Source organism: Anarhichas minor, unplaced genomic scaffold, assembly GCF_050575085.1.
Source record: "Anarhichas minor isolate MPS153535 unplaced genomic scaffold, ASM5057508v1 ptg000007l, whole genome shotgun sequence".
NCBI lineage: Eukaryota > Metazoa > Chordata > Actinopteri > Perciformes > Anarhichadidae > Anarhichas > Anarhichas minor.
The window spans coordinates 3,628,265-3,644,823 of NW_027466453.1; the positions used below are offsets into that span (position 1 = coordinate 3,628,265).

Here is a 16,559-nt window from a genome sequence, read left to right on the forward strand (position 1 = left end):
TGGAAGGAGATGCTTAACATTTACTATCACAGTCAAGTACCTCAGACTGCGTTTTGCCTCCAGGCGCCGCAAGCTGTAAAAGGCTCCCTTTCTTACAGGAACTCCTCATGCGAGCGACTCTAAAGCCCGTTTACATCTTCAGACGTTGCATTGCATCATGCACCCCCGATCATAATGTTAAACCTCCTTACCCGCCTCCACACACATCTCCGATTCGTACATGCAGAGAGACGCACGCACGGCAAACACGCGCATGCAAACCGTGAAGAAATAGTGGAGTTAAAAGTGACACGGTGGGGTTTTCTTTTAATGGTGCTCTATTTTAACGTCTTCCCGGGCTCGTGTTTACATGTGTAGGCCGGTTTCTATCTGCCCCCGGAGGTTTCGGGTTGGAAGATGACGGACGATGTACGGTGGACGGATGATAAATGCAGACTTCTTTTTGTTTTTTGAGTGCGCTCTGTCTGCCGAGAGGGAAGAGTGTCACCGAACGGAGGAGAAAGAGAGTGAGAGAGTACACATCAGGGCCCCGGTGTGTTATAGAAGTACTCCTCTCATCACCCCCCCCCCCCCCAATCGGTTCCCGTTTCCATCTTCCCTCTTTCCACAACTCCATCCATCCCCTCACACCTCGCTCATTTCCTTTCCTCTTCTGTCCTCCCTCCGAAAGCCCCCAAAAGTCCATTTTCTCTGCATTTCTTCACCTCCACCCAATGTTTTTTTCTTCTTCTTCTCTCCCCCCCCCCCCCCCCCCCCCCCCCCCCCATTTGCAATTACAGTAATATGTAACATCAGGCGTGGTGAGATTTAGGGCTTTACCTTACATAACCTCAGGATTTAGCCGCAGGGTTTTAAGGCTTCCCTGAGCCGGTGGTGGTGGTGGTGGGGGGGGGGGGGGGGGGGGGGGCAGGCAATCGGGCCTCTTTAAAATATTTTCAAATGACTGAAATCCCCAAAGGGCCTATGAGCATGTAGGGATAGGAAGGCTTTGAGGGCCGCAATGTAGCGCAAACCGTCATTATTTTGTATTACCACAGAGCCTGATCCATTTAAAACGCAGCCCGCTCAATATGGACGCACACGGACGCCGACATACTCATGGTACTCCTCCACATGCACACACATGATGTCGCCATCTATTTTGGGTTTTATAGCAGGAGCGCTCACATGCGTTACTTTAATGTGGTCAAGTTTTCCACTAGATGAATGATCCTCGGCCTCTTTTTTACCCCCCAAACACCAGCACACATTGAGTTATTAGTAAGGGGGCAGTTTAGTGTGTGTTTGTACTGTGTCTGCTGAGTTGAGGTGTGTGTGCGCAAAGTAATTAAATTTGATAAATAAAATTTGATATGACTTTATATATGACTTTATATAAGACTGTAAAAGTGTAGGAGGTTTTTTTTGGGGGGGGGGGGGGGGCTTTGGCCCCAGATCACCACACCAACCAAAGCAATTTTTTTTATTCCTCCTCGAGGCAGGCCAAAGAGACAGGCCGTAAATTTGAAATAATGAACTGCCTGCCGTGACTTGGTGATGTGAGCAGGGAGGGGAAGCGAGTTTGCGGAGGAGGAGAGCTGGGTACGACCTGGCGGAGGAGGACGAAGTGGGGGAAGGTGGAGGGGAAAAAAGAAAACGTCCACGGATAGTGGAGTAAAAGAACAGAAACGGACGAACATGGGAAGAGCATGTGGAGGCAGAGCCGGTGGCGGAGACACGCTCGGCGTTACGGGATGTGCAGTGTCAGCGGGTTAACGTTTGTTTCCCGTGGAAAAAGCCTGCTTCTTCCTCAGCGTCTTAGGGCAACATTTTTAATTTCTCCCTGGCCCTGAGCCGGTAGGGGGAGTTTTTAAGATGTAAAGCCGCCGGGATTAGGGCTTGTACAAGGGGAAGACATGGGAGGCGAAGCCGGGATGAGTCCCCCCCCCCTTACAGGGTCGCAGAGAATGCGGCCATCTTCATTTTTTTAAAAGGGGCTTTGAAACGTTGTGTCTTACTGCACACGCAACGGAGGGATGAGGAGAAGATGAAGGGAAGATGAGTTGGAGATTAAAGTGAGGGATGGACGTGGTGTCTTGGCAAAAGTCAGCAGAGGAAGTTCCATCGCAGATGCCGCGCGAAAGTTGAGAGACTTTGAACGACAAGATCTTAGATGTGAGATTAAATTTGCTTAAGAAAAAACCCCACCCTCAGAAGTTTGGTAAGATCTGATCAACTTAGTTTGTTTGTGCCAAAGATGAATGAAACTTGTCAACTCCCAAGCAGTACACATCTGTAAAGTTTCCAACAATTGAAGCTTAAAGCACTTTTCCGTTTTTACTCTCCTCTATCGAGTCTTCACACTGTCATAGTTGCTCCGGACCTCCCTCCTGCTATTTCTCCGATGCGTTTTACTGGTCTTCCTGTGTTTTAACAGGCTTTTACAACCCCGGCTGCAGCTGCAAAAGAGAGCAAGGGAGTATGGGAGGGGGAACGGGGTAGTTAGAGAGGGAGGGAGAGGGAATTGAATCATGAAATGAGGACCATATTTTCCATGCCGCACTAAAAGGAGGACTTTCCATTTTTCTTCTTTCTTTCTTTCTCTCTCTCTCTGTCTTCCTCCTCTCTTTCCTTCCATGTCTCTCTCTCTCCCTCGCTCTCTCTCTCAGTGAAGTGCAGCTGCTCGTCAGTAGTTATCTGTTTGTTTGTCTGTCTCTGCCTCCCCCCCTCGCCTCCCCCTCTCTGCCTTCAGCTCATGTGAACTTTGCTTTTTTCGTCACGCTTTTTTTTTTTCCACTGCGCAGCGTCTCTGCTTTCGATTAAAGTCTGGAAAAAAAGGCAGCAGATCCCGCTCTCTCGCAACTGTAACCAACAGAGACGCCATTTCATTTTTCTCCCGCCCGCCTCACCCGTCTCCCTTCTCTCCGCAGCAGTTTGTCTAGGCCACGCGGCTCAGCGAAAACTTCCGCCGCCAGTGTTTGTTGAGCTTTCCGGCACGAGCATCTTGAACTGATACGGCTTCCCTCTGTGTTATGACCGTCGCAAAAACAATCTTTCTTTCGGGGGCCGCGGTGAGGCCGGAGTGTCGGGGCTCCGCCTTGACACTCCGGCCTCACCGCGGCCCCGGCTTCCTTATTTTACTCCGTCACCAGCCGTGGAAATAACACTGCTCGGCTCCATCTCCGTCCCCGGGATTCGATCTCATGCCTCCGACCCCAGCATCTTCTAAATCCCCCCCCTCTCCCCCCGGCCCCAGCCAGACGCGCTGTTGCAGCCGAGTGGGCCGCAAGCATCTGTTTCCAGCTTCTCCTTCTGCAGCGTGAGATAATGATGGCCCACAGTAAAATAAACACGCTGCCACCTCCCCGCTGCAGGCCTGAGTGTAGTGCACATTCTCGCTGAGGAGGGTCCACCGGTGGATCCAGACCTAAACCCTTTATAAATAAATAAATACCTGGATTGTTTTATCGGATGAACACGCCTCCCAAAAACAGTGGAACTAATGGGCCGCATGCAGAAAGATGGCAGCCCTCTGGCGTCAAAGCCCTCAACTATAAAGAAGTAGTTTCTTTTTTTTCTAAATCCGAGCTGTGAGGGATAGTATGTACAGCGTGAGTAATATATGGAAATGAAGCGCGTGCTTTAACCTGCCTCGGATACCAGATGGGCGGGGATTATTACATTCAGTCTGGGTCGAGAAGGGTCGACATTCACAGAGGACTAAAGCAAATTACATTTTCAATTCTTTCCAGTGGTTGTTCAAGCGTTCCGGTGTTGTGGTTTATGCTCTAAAGATTTCAATACTCGTATATATTTGTACACAAACACAGTACACTACACATTTTTGTCTCTGGTTTTTAAATGTGGATTTGACATAGTTTCTTTACTCCAGTATGACAGTAAGCTGAATATCTTTGAGTTGTGGACAAAACAAGACTCTTGAGGACGTTATCTTGGGCTTTGTGAAACACTGATTCAACATTTTCTGACCAAACTACAAATTGAGAATCTAATCTAATCGAATCTAATTGATTATTCGTCAATGACGATAATTATTAGTTGCAGCCTTAAACGGAATATGCCGTTAACATGACCCGTATCAAATTCGGAATATAGTCATAGTTTGAATAATAGTGAATATTAGTGTGCTGTTACTGAGCTAACGGAACTAGCTAACTAACAGTAGCTGATGTTAGCTTGCTAATATGTGACACGTTTAGAGTGAATACCAGATGTACTATGAAATATTGGTTCACAGATTTGACCTCACATGTAAACCGGGAAGATTTTAAATGACATTAAATAAAAATAACACAATGTACTCGAATTACAAAACATTAATACGCTAAAAGCAGCCAAACTAAATGGCGTTGATTACGTTAGCAATAGCATAATCAGTACGTCATTTGCGTCTGCAAAGACCCAAATGTGTTTGTAACAGGCGCGAGGCAGCAATGACACCAGTCAGTAAAGACCGGGTCGTTTCCTTGTCGTGTTCCAGGCAAACCAAGATGTTACAGAAAGCCGTACGCACCCCGTGTTGTGGTTATAAATCGCCCAGTGTTTTCCCAGCGAGGCTGACAGCAGGCAGACAGTGCAGGCGTGGTGTCAGCTGAGACGGAGTCCAAACCAGAGATCGGTGGAGTGGGGGGGGGCCCTGGGGAGGAGCGGGTTTGTTGTGGAGGACCGGGGGGGCTTGACTGAAGGCAGGGCAAGCCTGTCACATGTTAATCCAAGGAACACACGCACGGTCATGCGTCCTCGTGCACACGTTTGAACTGACTCATAGTTCTTTGTCCTTTGTCCACAGTGTGTAATTCAACACAGTCACAGTTCTGATGTGTAGTCCCACCTGTTCCTCACCTGAATCCACTCACAGAACCCGGCAGGGCCCCTCAGGCTCCTCGGGGGCCTCAGGAGAACCCCTGCGCGCACACACACATTTACACACACACACACCAAGTAGAATGGAAAACATCACATCATCATCTGAACCCGGTTCCTTTTCTCATTTCAGCCGTCCAGCCTCCTCCTCGCTATCTCTCTTCCTGTCTTCTCATGTCATCTAGCTCATTCCTCTCTTCTCCTTCATGCTCCATCACTCCCCCCCCCCCTCCCTCCCTCTCTCCCTCCCCTGCTATTCTCTCCTTCCTGGTTCCTTCTCTCGCTCTGTTTTTCATAAACTTCTGGCTGAGCTTCCTTCGCCAGCGATCCCCGAGCCGTAGTGTGAAACGCTAGACGTTTCTGAGCGACCGCCAAACAGATGCAGGCTCCTCCGGTCGGGCCCCTCGACGTGAACATCCTCTCCATTTTATAGCACAGAGCCACCAGCAGCAGGGCACTGGCATTTATTTTTATTTAATTTTTTTTGCAGAGGCAGAGCACACTGACGGGGGTTCCCATTCAAATTTAAAGGAGCAGTGTGCAGGATTTTGTGGCATCTAGTGGTGAGGTTGCACATTGCATCCAACTGAACACGTTTCCCTTTACAAAGCACGTCGGTGGCCCTCAGGTAACGTAAACACGCGAAAGGCCCACTATAGAACTGGTGTTTGGTTTGTCCGTTCTGGGCTACCGTAGAAACATGGACGCGCAACGTGGCGGACCACGTCACATCCCCCTAATTCCTACACACTGTCCCATTAATATACTTGATAGTCATTTTGCACCGGTATGTGTGTAATGCGTGAAACTGATGGCATGGCACCGGCCTTGTTTATCTAAACACATCAGCTGTGATTATCAGGCCCGATGTCGTTAAAGAACAATATCTGTATTGTGAGCTTATTTTACTTTATTTAACCTAATTATACTTCCTTATTTTGTTGCATAAAAAACGTTTTTTTTCCACTCTCTTCAAAGTATTTTCTCTCCGTGATTCACTCTCGGCGCGTTTTGTTTCGGTTTTATTTTATTTATTTTTTTCAAACAGGGTCAGATTTTAGAAGTGCATGGAGATAATAAGACCCGGGTCGGTCAAGCTCATTGACGAATATGTTTTTTTTTAACTGGCTTAAGTGGATTGGCGACAGTTTAATCTCTCTTCGCCGCGTCGATTACGATGAAAATGCGCGGGGGGGGGGGGGGGCCTCTGGGCTTTTGATCCTGGTTAATAAGTTAATAGATGGATTGATAGATGGTCGGAATAAATCTCCAATTATCAGCTCGACCGAGGGGAGAGAGCCATAAGCTGTCCCAAGTAGGCCAATCCTGCATGTCCGACGTCCACGTGCGAGTTGATTCACTTGTTCCATCTTCATGATCGTGTCAGCCCGTGTTCTGTGGCGTGATCGTGTCAGGCCTGTGGCTGCAGCCGGATCCTGGGACTCGCCTTAATCGTGTTGCCCCGGTGCCCGGGGAGCATTTGTCAGCCATCACGTCACCTCGTCTGCCCCCGGGAGACGGACGCAAAAAGGCCGCCGCGGCCCTGGCAGCCGCCGACCCCTCGGGCCAAAGGGTTCACCCGGGGACACAGATTGACAAACGCGGCCTGGGCGGGCGACTCGCAGACAGCTGGTGGTCAAAGGTGGCCTTTCTATCTGTGCCCTCATTTGGCTGATTGTTTTCTCTCAGGCCTCATCTGCTCCTCTCTCCCTCTCTCTCTCTCTCTCTCTCTGTCCTCCTCCTCCTCTTCCTCCTCTCTGTCAGCTGGAAGAATAAATCTTCAGTTCATGCTGTAGGTATGCAGATCTGGCTGTTCCACTTTGGATCTCTTTGTGATTTACTCCGGGGGGCGCCCCCACCAACCAACTCGGGAGGATGTTTGCAGATCAGCTCCCAAGTTTACCGCGGCGCTCGTCGGTGTTTAGCCACCGTTTGTGCCCGTGTGTGTGTGTGTGCGTGTGTGCATGTGCATGCATGCATGCGCGCGTGTCCTTATTTGACACCGACCTAAAAGGTCTAAAGGCGAGCAGCAGGAGTCATGCACACGCTGTAAAGTAGTCGCTGAGATGCGTATAAACGCAGCAAATGGCAAAAAAATAAATAAAAGAAAGAAACGGGACACGCAGACCACCTCACAAATCATGCCCGTCATACATCACGCCTCCGTTGGCAACACCCAGGGAGGATGTGGTTGTTTTTTTTTACACAACCATTCATCGCTCCCCTAATTCATTAGTCCAAATGAGCATTTATGCAGAGCACACATTATTTTTACGGGCCGGCTTTATGTGCCTGTGTGGAGTTTTTACGGCCCTCGTAAAACACGTCCTCCAAGCCCCAGATAGATTTGGGAGCATTTATTTGCATAGTTCACAAAACCAAAAATAAACCGTTCCTCGGTCCCAGGTGGGACCAGACCCCGTCAGTAGAGTGGGATGCAAAACCACGTTGTCTTCTAATCAGAATGATATTCTGTTCACATTATGTTCAAATGGGAGAGGAGGACGTGATGGCAGCGCTGCAAACATGCTCATGATATTAAACCCTCAGAGCGCTCTTACTTATTATCATTTGTGTTTTTTGATCAACGCTCATGAAGAGTTTGGTCTCCTCCGATGCTTAAGAGTGGAGACAATGCATTGCTTAGCCATGCATGTGCCATATTGTGATATACGCTAATATTGGAAAAGCTTTCCGTCACATTGTCCAGCTCCACCACAACTACTATCAGTACATTTATGTGTACGCCCCCAATTTTCGAATTTAAAATTAGATTTAACAATTTAGAATTGTTTTAACTTTTTGATATATTTTTTTCTTATTTTTTTGGCATATAGAGGAACTGAACAATTAACACGTAGACAGAATATGGACAGAGGTGAGGACGTGATACAAAAACCTCACAGACATATCTGATCATCGTATAACTCAACACATCTTCAAACAGCTGTATTTATTCCAGTTTCTCTACGAGAAACTACATTTTACATTTCAACACATGAGAACTTTGTAATTATATAAATGACCTTTACCCAAAACTCATTTTTACTGAGGCAGAGCTTGAACGCATGCCAATGCAACTCGATGCAACCTCCGCTAACGTTAGCCGTTAGCTCCCTTATTTAGCCAAGCGGGACATGTGCCGCTCACCGGCTGCTAGCGGCTAACTAGCTGTCCTCCTGCCGCTCTCAGCGCCGATTTGTTGTTCACAAAGTAGCGGGGCGACTAGAAAGCGATAGTACCGATAAAAAGTACCGATAAGAGTACAAGTATCGTTAAAGTCCTAACGATACCCATCACTCCTCTTGGCCTTGTTAGTGTCCCTGCCTTGACTGAAGTAGCAGAGCGGCTCACTTGCTCTGGAAGCGAAGTCAACTGCGAGTTTCGTGCTGCAAATTGTGTCCCGGAGGGGGACGAGTGACCCGGGGGAGGAATGGTCAAAGAACGTCCAGCCGGAAAGTTCACAAGCTCACGTTGTCAGCTCAGAGTCGTGGTGTGAGTGACAGGTCGCCGCCATCTCCCTGTCTGTTGTTACAAAGCTGATGGTGTTGTGTGTGTGTTTGCTCCCCCGTCTCCCCTGCAGTGCAGGGTTTGATCGCCCCCTGCTCCCTAGCTGGTGCCCCCTGTACACTGCCTCCCCCCTCCCCCTCATACCCTCTCCTCCTCTGCTCTGCCAACAAGTCTCTCTTTCTTTCTCGTTCCCCCCTTTTTATTCTCTCCGCTCACGTCTTTCTTGGCGAGGCAAAATGTTCCCACAGCTCTCACAGTCCTCCCCCTCCCACCCTCCTCTCACTTTCCCTCTCCCCCTCTTTCTCAGTCTATCACTCTTTCCTCCCCCCATCTCCCTTTTTTCCCTCTATCTCTCTCTTTTTTTTGTCTTGTTTTTATTCTTGTCTCCACTTTCTATGTCTGCCTCTTTATTTTTGTTGCCTTCCATTCTCCCTACACCCTGCCCCCCCCCTCTCCTGTCTCTCTCACCCTTTCCCTGGCAAAAGACTGGCATCACATGATCCCCCATTCCCCACTTATGCCCAGACCCTGCAGCCCCCCCCCCCCCCCCACACACACACAGATATCACAACATGGGAAGCATAGGAGCAGCTCAGGGTGGCTCCCGTCTTTCTCTATACGCGCTATACGTTTTATCCTCGGCTCTGTTTGCATGAAACTCGATACACACAACTCATCGGTCCGGTTTAAACCAGCCTGCCGGGGTCTCCAGTCTGGGTTTTTTTCAGTGTGTGTCTATGGGGTCAGGCCCGCTGGGACTCAGGGACATATGTTATTTTTTTTTGGAATGGAAATATTCGAACTTGCAAGTCCAGTACGAAGAACACCGAAGGGTTTCTGTGGAAAATGTCGAGTTAATTCTTTGGAGCCGTATATATTTTATACGTTGGTTGGAATTTTCGACTTCCCCACTCTCCTCTCTCTCCAACCCTCCAAGAGGCAGATTTCTTTAGCATGTGTTGCAGCGTTGTGCCCCCTCTTGTCCCTCCCCTCCCTCCCTCCTCTGCCAACAAGCGCCATCTGCTGGCCAACAGGAGCTATGGCACCTCTCCATACAGGTGCAGTTCGACAGGAGAGTTTGGACGTAACGGCAGAGAGGTTTTAGGGGGAGGAGGGAAAAAAATGCTGGAAGTTTCTAGTGTATTCTGATGGCAGCTTCATATTGACGCGCATCTCCCTCCCTGTACATCTCAGCTCATCAGCATAGGCACAGATAAAAGATTAAAGAACCGGGGGTCAGAGGGAGGGGGGTGGGTATAGATGGGCAGCCAGCCAGCTGCTCCCCCCCACGGTTGAATCCCTTCAGGTCCAACTACCCCCACCCCCGCTCTCCCCCCCCCCCCCCTGGCTCTGTGTGGCGTTGGCACCGAGAGGGCGCAGGCGGCACACAGACGGCCCCGCAGATGGGCAACGGGGCAACGCAGGGGCTGCCTCACCACACCTGCTCCTTCCTGGCACAGGGCTCGGGGGGGGTCAGGCGGCCACGCACACACATGGAAAAACACAGATGTGCACCCAACACAGGAATTATCTCTCTCAATTTATCGCTTTTGCGTTTTTTAATAAAAAGCGCGCCGCCTCCCTCCCACACTCGGCCGCCCGGCCCTGTCAGTCACAGATGTTTACGCGCTTTATCTCCAACCGGGCTTCAACATGTGCTCCGTGCAGAAAAGAAAAAGAAATCCTAAACGTAAGACGCAATCACACATCCGTAGCTGTGATGTATTTATAGTGTGGCGCCCACATGTTCACACTCCGCGGCACTGTACCGGCACAGAAACACATTTCACAATTAATCGCGTCGCCCGACGCCACGCTGTCACACGGAGTTACACGCCAGGCATTCGGTGAGCTATACACGGAGCGGCGACGCCGTCACTTTTTCACACCGCACGTGGGAACAAAGATCCACGACCGGAGGCTTGAGTCAACGTTTCGGCGCCTCCAAAAGACTGGAAGATGTTTGAGGATTTTGAAGCTGCTGGTTTAATAGGTAGGGCGCGGACGTGGAGGCCAAATAAACTTCCCCAGGAAAAAAATAGCCCAAGGGAAAATCCATCCCAAAACAACCAGAGTGTTATTCCTACAGTCTTTGAACGCTCGGTTGACGGTTAATGGGCCATCTTTCCAGTCACAGGACAGTTGTACTGTTAGGACACAGCCAGTCATTCATTATGAACCTGAGCACAGACAGCAGGCGGCGATACAAGCCACTCAACATATTCAGGATGGGCGGAGGTTGTAATTTCAACTATTTATTGTTTCAGGTCGATTCACTCACGGAAGTCAGTTTGAGAGGACAGTCGACAAAAATGTTGATCCACTCATCCGAGTCGCCTTCACTTATTGCCAAAGTTTAACGAGCAGCAGGCTACATCCACACAGCCTTACCCTCTTGGGCTGCGGTCGAACGGTCCAAAATGTAACCACTATGGAAAACGTCATGAGGTGAAGGAAGGAGGATTTATAAGACTTAGGAAGAGACAACTGCGGTGGTGTGAGAATTGAGCAACTTTATTTCAAGGGTTCAAGGATCATTTGTTGTCTTTATGCAACAACATTGATGCACAAGGAAATTCAGTTGTAGCCCATTTCTAACGCAACAAACACATGACTGCCTGATCGGTCGGTGATCGTCTCAAAGTCCGCTGCTCTCTATCCAATCACAACGCTTCCTTTCCAGATGTTGATGAATGTGTTCTGTCATATGCCGTTATTGATAAACACGAAGAGAACAACGAATAAAGACAGAAATGTAGCAGAACTCATGGGAGCTATACCGGCCGCAGCATTTACATGCACTGCTGTTGCCATAGCGACAGAACAATTTCAAAACAAAGAACTCAATTCTGTGCAATTCATGTTAAGACTCCTCTCCGAGGCTGAATCCCTCCCCTAAGAAGGATGTTTTCAGTGTATCCACAGCGCTCAGCTACACAGGGACGGCGGATGTTACTGACGGCCGAATGGTGCGCCGCTTTAAATGTTGCTGCCGCAAGGAATTGTGGGACCGTATTATCTCCTTTCCTTTGGTAAAGGATGCTCCAGAGTAGCCTATGCCAATAGGCGACGAGGAAAGGAAGCGTTGAAGCGACTTTCCTCAGCGTTTCTCCCAGCGACTTTCACAGCTGACACTTAGAGACGTCCGGCTCATTTCACTCAAAGGACTACTCAACCACAGGTAGTTGGCACCTGAAGGGAATACCTGCGGACCCTATTCTGGGCACAGAAACAACTTCCACCTCTATGTATTTTCAGAACAAAAGAAAAATCATTTCATCTCTACCTTTAGTTCCAGTTAATATTCTCCTTAAGACACTTGAATAGGCCATGAATTATAAAATGAGAGAGCTAAACGTGACTGTAAGTAGAGCGAGTGCATGAAAACAAAGCATTTCTATGCTATGCTATCGTTATTATTTTGGAAAGTGTGACAACCAATTCAATATAATATAGATGAGGAACAGGGTTAAAGGTCGACACCATCTGCTGCAGCAGCAAAACAATCGATATCGCTCCAAGTGAACGCTATATGTTGAATGTTTTCACAGCTTCAGCTTGCCATTGCACAGGCCTTTCCAACGGGGAACAACAGCTGTTTTCTAAGCGGCTTTTCAAAGCCAGCAGACTCCATTGACAAAAACAGTAATTTTACCTCGCAGAACACGGGAGTTACTGGACTACCGCTGCATGGATGCGTCAGTTAGTTTGTGTTATTGTGCCATCTAAGTTACTGCAGATAACGCACTGACTGTGGATGTGTGTATAGAAGTAGCAACAGCATCATGCGGAAGCCTTGGCGGGTCACGTGGGAAAACGTTTCTACAAGGGCTTTGGAAAATAGCTCTATGACCCTAAAACATACTCACTCAAACCAAAATTAGAATTTTCAGATTTAAATACGTTAGGAACACCAATGAGAAGCTTCATCACCCACACGTCAGAAAACTCCACCATAAACCTCCATCTAAATGTGTCAGAAACAAAGATAATCCAATAAGATTAGGTAGAACAGAAGCAAATGGAAAGAGGTGACTCAGGTGTGCAGTACTCCCGACGTACTAACGATTAACTAACGTTATTATCTCGTTACACTCAAGTCGTTACACTCAACTCCAACATGATCGGAAATCACAAAGAAACATTGAGGGGGCCATTCATGGGACAGATGCACTTTGCTGTACCATCAACTATTTCAGTGTCCAATAAGAACCACCGGCTTAAAAAACAAACCAAGGCCAAGATGAGCTTTGCTGGTAGAAGATTGAAGGCGATTTTTTTTTTCTTTTCTTTTTTTTTCAAAACCGGAAACAAATCTGCGACTGAAAAGGAGGAGGGGGGGGGGGGGGGGGTGATAAGAGAAGAGGGACGTAGGGAGGATGAAGGAGGTGTTGGAGGAGGAGAAGATAAAATAAGAGGTTGAAATGAAGTCCAATAAAAGAGCCGAGTGAACATCTGTGTGGGATAGCCGTGGATTAGGGGGGGGGGGGGGCTTTGGAACATTTAAAGCGCATTAAAGATTTAAAAAAAAAAAAAAGGTCAGAATGTTTAGCAACATACCGATAAACCTCTTAAGCGAAACCCAATTGGGGAGGCTGCTTGGTTTCTTTATCCAGAGGCTGGTGGGGGGGAGACCGCGCAGCCACACACTTAAACACAAACACAGACACACACTTTTGTGTGTCTGTTTGCATACATGCTCCGTTATATTTAGTACTTCTGTACATATGTGCACTGTAATCCAATCAGGGCGTGCCCCCCCACCCCTGTCACATCTACACGGGACACAACACCACAGCTGCAGTCCCACCTGAACCCAGAACCTGAGCTGCCACTCACACATACACACACAGAGAAACGACGGGGTTTGGACCCGCACACCTGAACGCCACGGCTCGTATCGACCGGAGTTATTGTGGTGGGGGTGGGGGGGGGGGGGGGGGGGGGTTATAGTATGAGGGAGTGAAAGGGAGAGAGACATGAAGAGGGAGAGAACAGTGCTAGATTTGTCCGCGGAGCTCCCGAGCAGCCGGAGGAAGAGGCCCCTATCATTTGACTGTGAACTGAACCGCGTCTGTCCTTAAATGACACCGCGTGCAGCCGGCTAGAGCCGGAGACGCAGAGCCAAAAGGGTCACGGGCCGTCTAGTCCGCACCTACACTGTGCAGATGCATGTATTTATACACCACAGCAGCCTTCTACTGCCGGTCCTGGACATTTTTGCCACCGTAGTTTTCCTTCTAGATGCAAGGATTCAAACGTGGATGCGCCGCCATTTTTTTTCTAAAACGATAATAAGCATTTTACCCCCATTTGAACCGGAGCTCCAGTAATTTCGTATGGCTTAAACCAAGAAGGGTCGAATCCATGTCATATGTGACACATCCTGATTTTCAATCCCATAATGCCACTCAATAGAGCTTTATTTATGAGGCCCTCCCTGCCTATGACATCATAGTGACATCAGAGTAGGGTTTTTTTTAAAACCACAACCTGTTTTTTTGTCTTTATGCTAAGCTAACCAGCTGCTAGCTACATGTGTACGGTACAGATACAGTGAGAGTGGTTACATCCAGTGTGTGTGTGTGTGTGTGTGTGTGTGTGTGCTGGAGAGGCGCCGAGGGAAATATTAACATAAATAAGATATTCTTGACAATGAACAAGAGAAAACGTTTATGAAAATCGTTGTTCCTCGATCGTCATTGACTTTTAACACCCAGAGCTGTTTGATTTGATCTCCATTGTTGGTTTTTACTGTCTGCCTTTCACTTAGTGCACATTAAAGCTGCTGGCGTGTGTGCTCGCTGCGCACAAACAAACACTCTGAGCTGTTCGGTAAATTGGCGCCTGTTTGAGCAGCGCGCACCCGTCTATGAATGAATATGCACACAAGTCCATTAGCGTCACCGAGCGACCGAGCATGTGTGCGCAATTTCACGTTCAAGTGTCTTTTAATGATTTGCGTCTGTGTGTGTGTGTCTGCAGCGCCGTGTTTTTTTGTTTTGTTTTTGCACTTGTGCGCATGATGAATGGAGCGATTAAGTAAGTGTGATCTTTGAGTGTGTGTACATTAGCCCGGGTGTGAGTTATTAGCCTCCGTCTGCATCTGCAGTGTGATAAATGTATGGCCAGTGTTACCGTTTGTGTACACACTCACTCAGGAGTATATCATTCAGCCGACTAAGGAACAAAATGAACCCGCTCTGTGTGTGATTAGAGCGATAGCACGGGGTGTTTGATGGCCTGTGTGTGTGCGCGCGCTGTATTATCTCTGGTGAGGCGCATGCAGGGGGCCTTGGGGCGACTGTGTGCAGGAGATAAGGCTGATTCATCCGTGTATAAACGTGTGTGTGTGTGTGAGTATGTAAGAGCATGTTTGTTCTTCGGGAAGGCATGTGTATCCATGTTTGGCCCGTGCACATGCTAGTATTCAAACCAACATGTTAATAAATGCTCATTTGGTGACACACTGTGTAGAGAGGTGGAGTCCCGCCCCTTCCGGGTGCACCGGCGCGGGACGAGGAAACAAATATCTTTTTGATCCCGTTTGAATTGTACCACGAATTACGCGTTTGTCTTTATGAAGGCGTAAATATCACAACGAAACCGTCAGGGTGGGTTGCTCAAAGCGACGATACCCACAGAGAATTATCATCCGACTCCATTTCAGCATCGTTCATTCGATTGTTTCGGGGGTTTTATCCGGCCCCGCGACTCTGACATTTAGGTTCACTCTCGCGACTCTCTTTTCGGTCGCAGCGGGAAGCCGTTAGCGACTAAATAGCCAGCTATTTCCCTCAGAAGTCTATAGAGCCGCACCAATTGATCGGCCGCACCACCACTTCACTGTATGAGCGTGTCCATTGATAGAGAAGAGTAAAGCGTGTGCCCGTAACAACGTAGAGGTCAGCTTCAGCTCACAAAACTGGAAAGTTGTGAAAAAGCTGCTTGATAACAATGTAACTGAAGTGGATTCAACACCTTCAAAAAGCAGAAACACTGATGTAGTTATAGCATATAGCGGCGCAGCGGCCCGCTCGCTGCCAAGAAAAACAAAAGCAGCACATTGAACGCGTGCCAGCGGGGCTATATTATTACCTTCATTCCAGCTAATTGCCCGAACAAACAGCGACGCACACGTGCGCGCGCCGGCTTCGACAACCACTCATCATTAGGTGGGCTGCGGTGTGCCATCCCTGTCGCCATGACAACCAGGCACCCTAATTTTTGGCTCGGAAACCGTCACGCAGTGTGTGTGTGTGTGTGTGAGAGAGAGGTTCTTTTTAATTATTTTTTTTACGAGGCACGCAAGTTTAAAACGGTTTTAACGGTTTGCGGTTGTCGGGGACGAGCGCCGCCGAAGGCCTCGGGCTTAGTTTATTCTCGGTTCATCCTACACGATCGCCTCACTTGCCTTGAGTGATTCCTGTACTTCCCTGTATATACTTTACGTGTGTGTGTGTTATCGTGTCTTGTTTTTTTTATTTAACTCGTTTCCGTAACAACCAGACCCTTGCAGGACTGCAGACAAACGTCCCGGTGGTTTTTATCCTCACTTCATTTGCATTGCATATCCTCTGTAGGTCTTTTTATCTTTTAAGACTACTGGGTCTGAGTGCAAGAGAGAAAGAGTGTGTGCTTTGCAAGTGTGTGTGTGTGTGTGTGTGTGTGTGTGTGTGTGTGGGTGTGCCGTCAGCTAGCAGGAATGCATGGCTACCGCCAAAGCTAAGATGGCTGCCAAGCGCTAAGATGGCTGCCAGGATTCCGCAGAGAGCGACAGCGCGCGCGGGAGAGAAATGGGGGGAAGCAGGGACGGGACGAGGCGCGAGAGGAGACTAGGGAGAAAGACGCCACGGTGGACTGAGAATGAGGGAAGGAGAGTTGCGAGAAAGAGAAGAGAACTCTATCCCCGTGTGTCTACTGTCCTCTTCTCTTTCTTGAAACCCAGAGTGATGATTTTTGTTTGTCTCTATTTTTGTTGTCGTTGCATGTGTAGTTTTTTTGCTGGCACATCGCTGCCACTAATGCCACCCAAGATTAGAACGCCGATTTGGACTTAGAGGACGGGTGAGATTCGAGGTGGGGGGGGGCTCTCTCTCAGGCTAAGGAGGCCGGGCCCAGGACGGCCTTTAAAGCTTCAGCGCTGCGAGGGGTAATTGGCCCGAACGCTGTGTACGATACGACCG

General features: G+C 48.6%; 1 protein-coding gene across 12 annotated transcripts in view; it reads left to right on the forward strand.

Annotated features, from left to right (window-relative positions):
* nfixb (nuclear factor I/Xb) overlaps nucleotides 1–16,559 on the forward strand; it is a 135,087-nt gene that overhangs the window by 90,373 nt on the left and 28,155 nt on the right. The window lies entirely within an intron of this gene.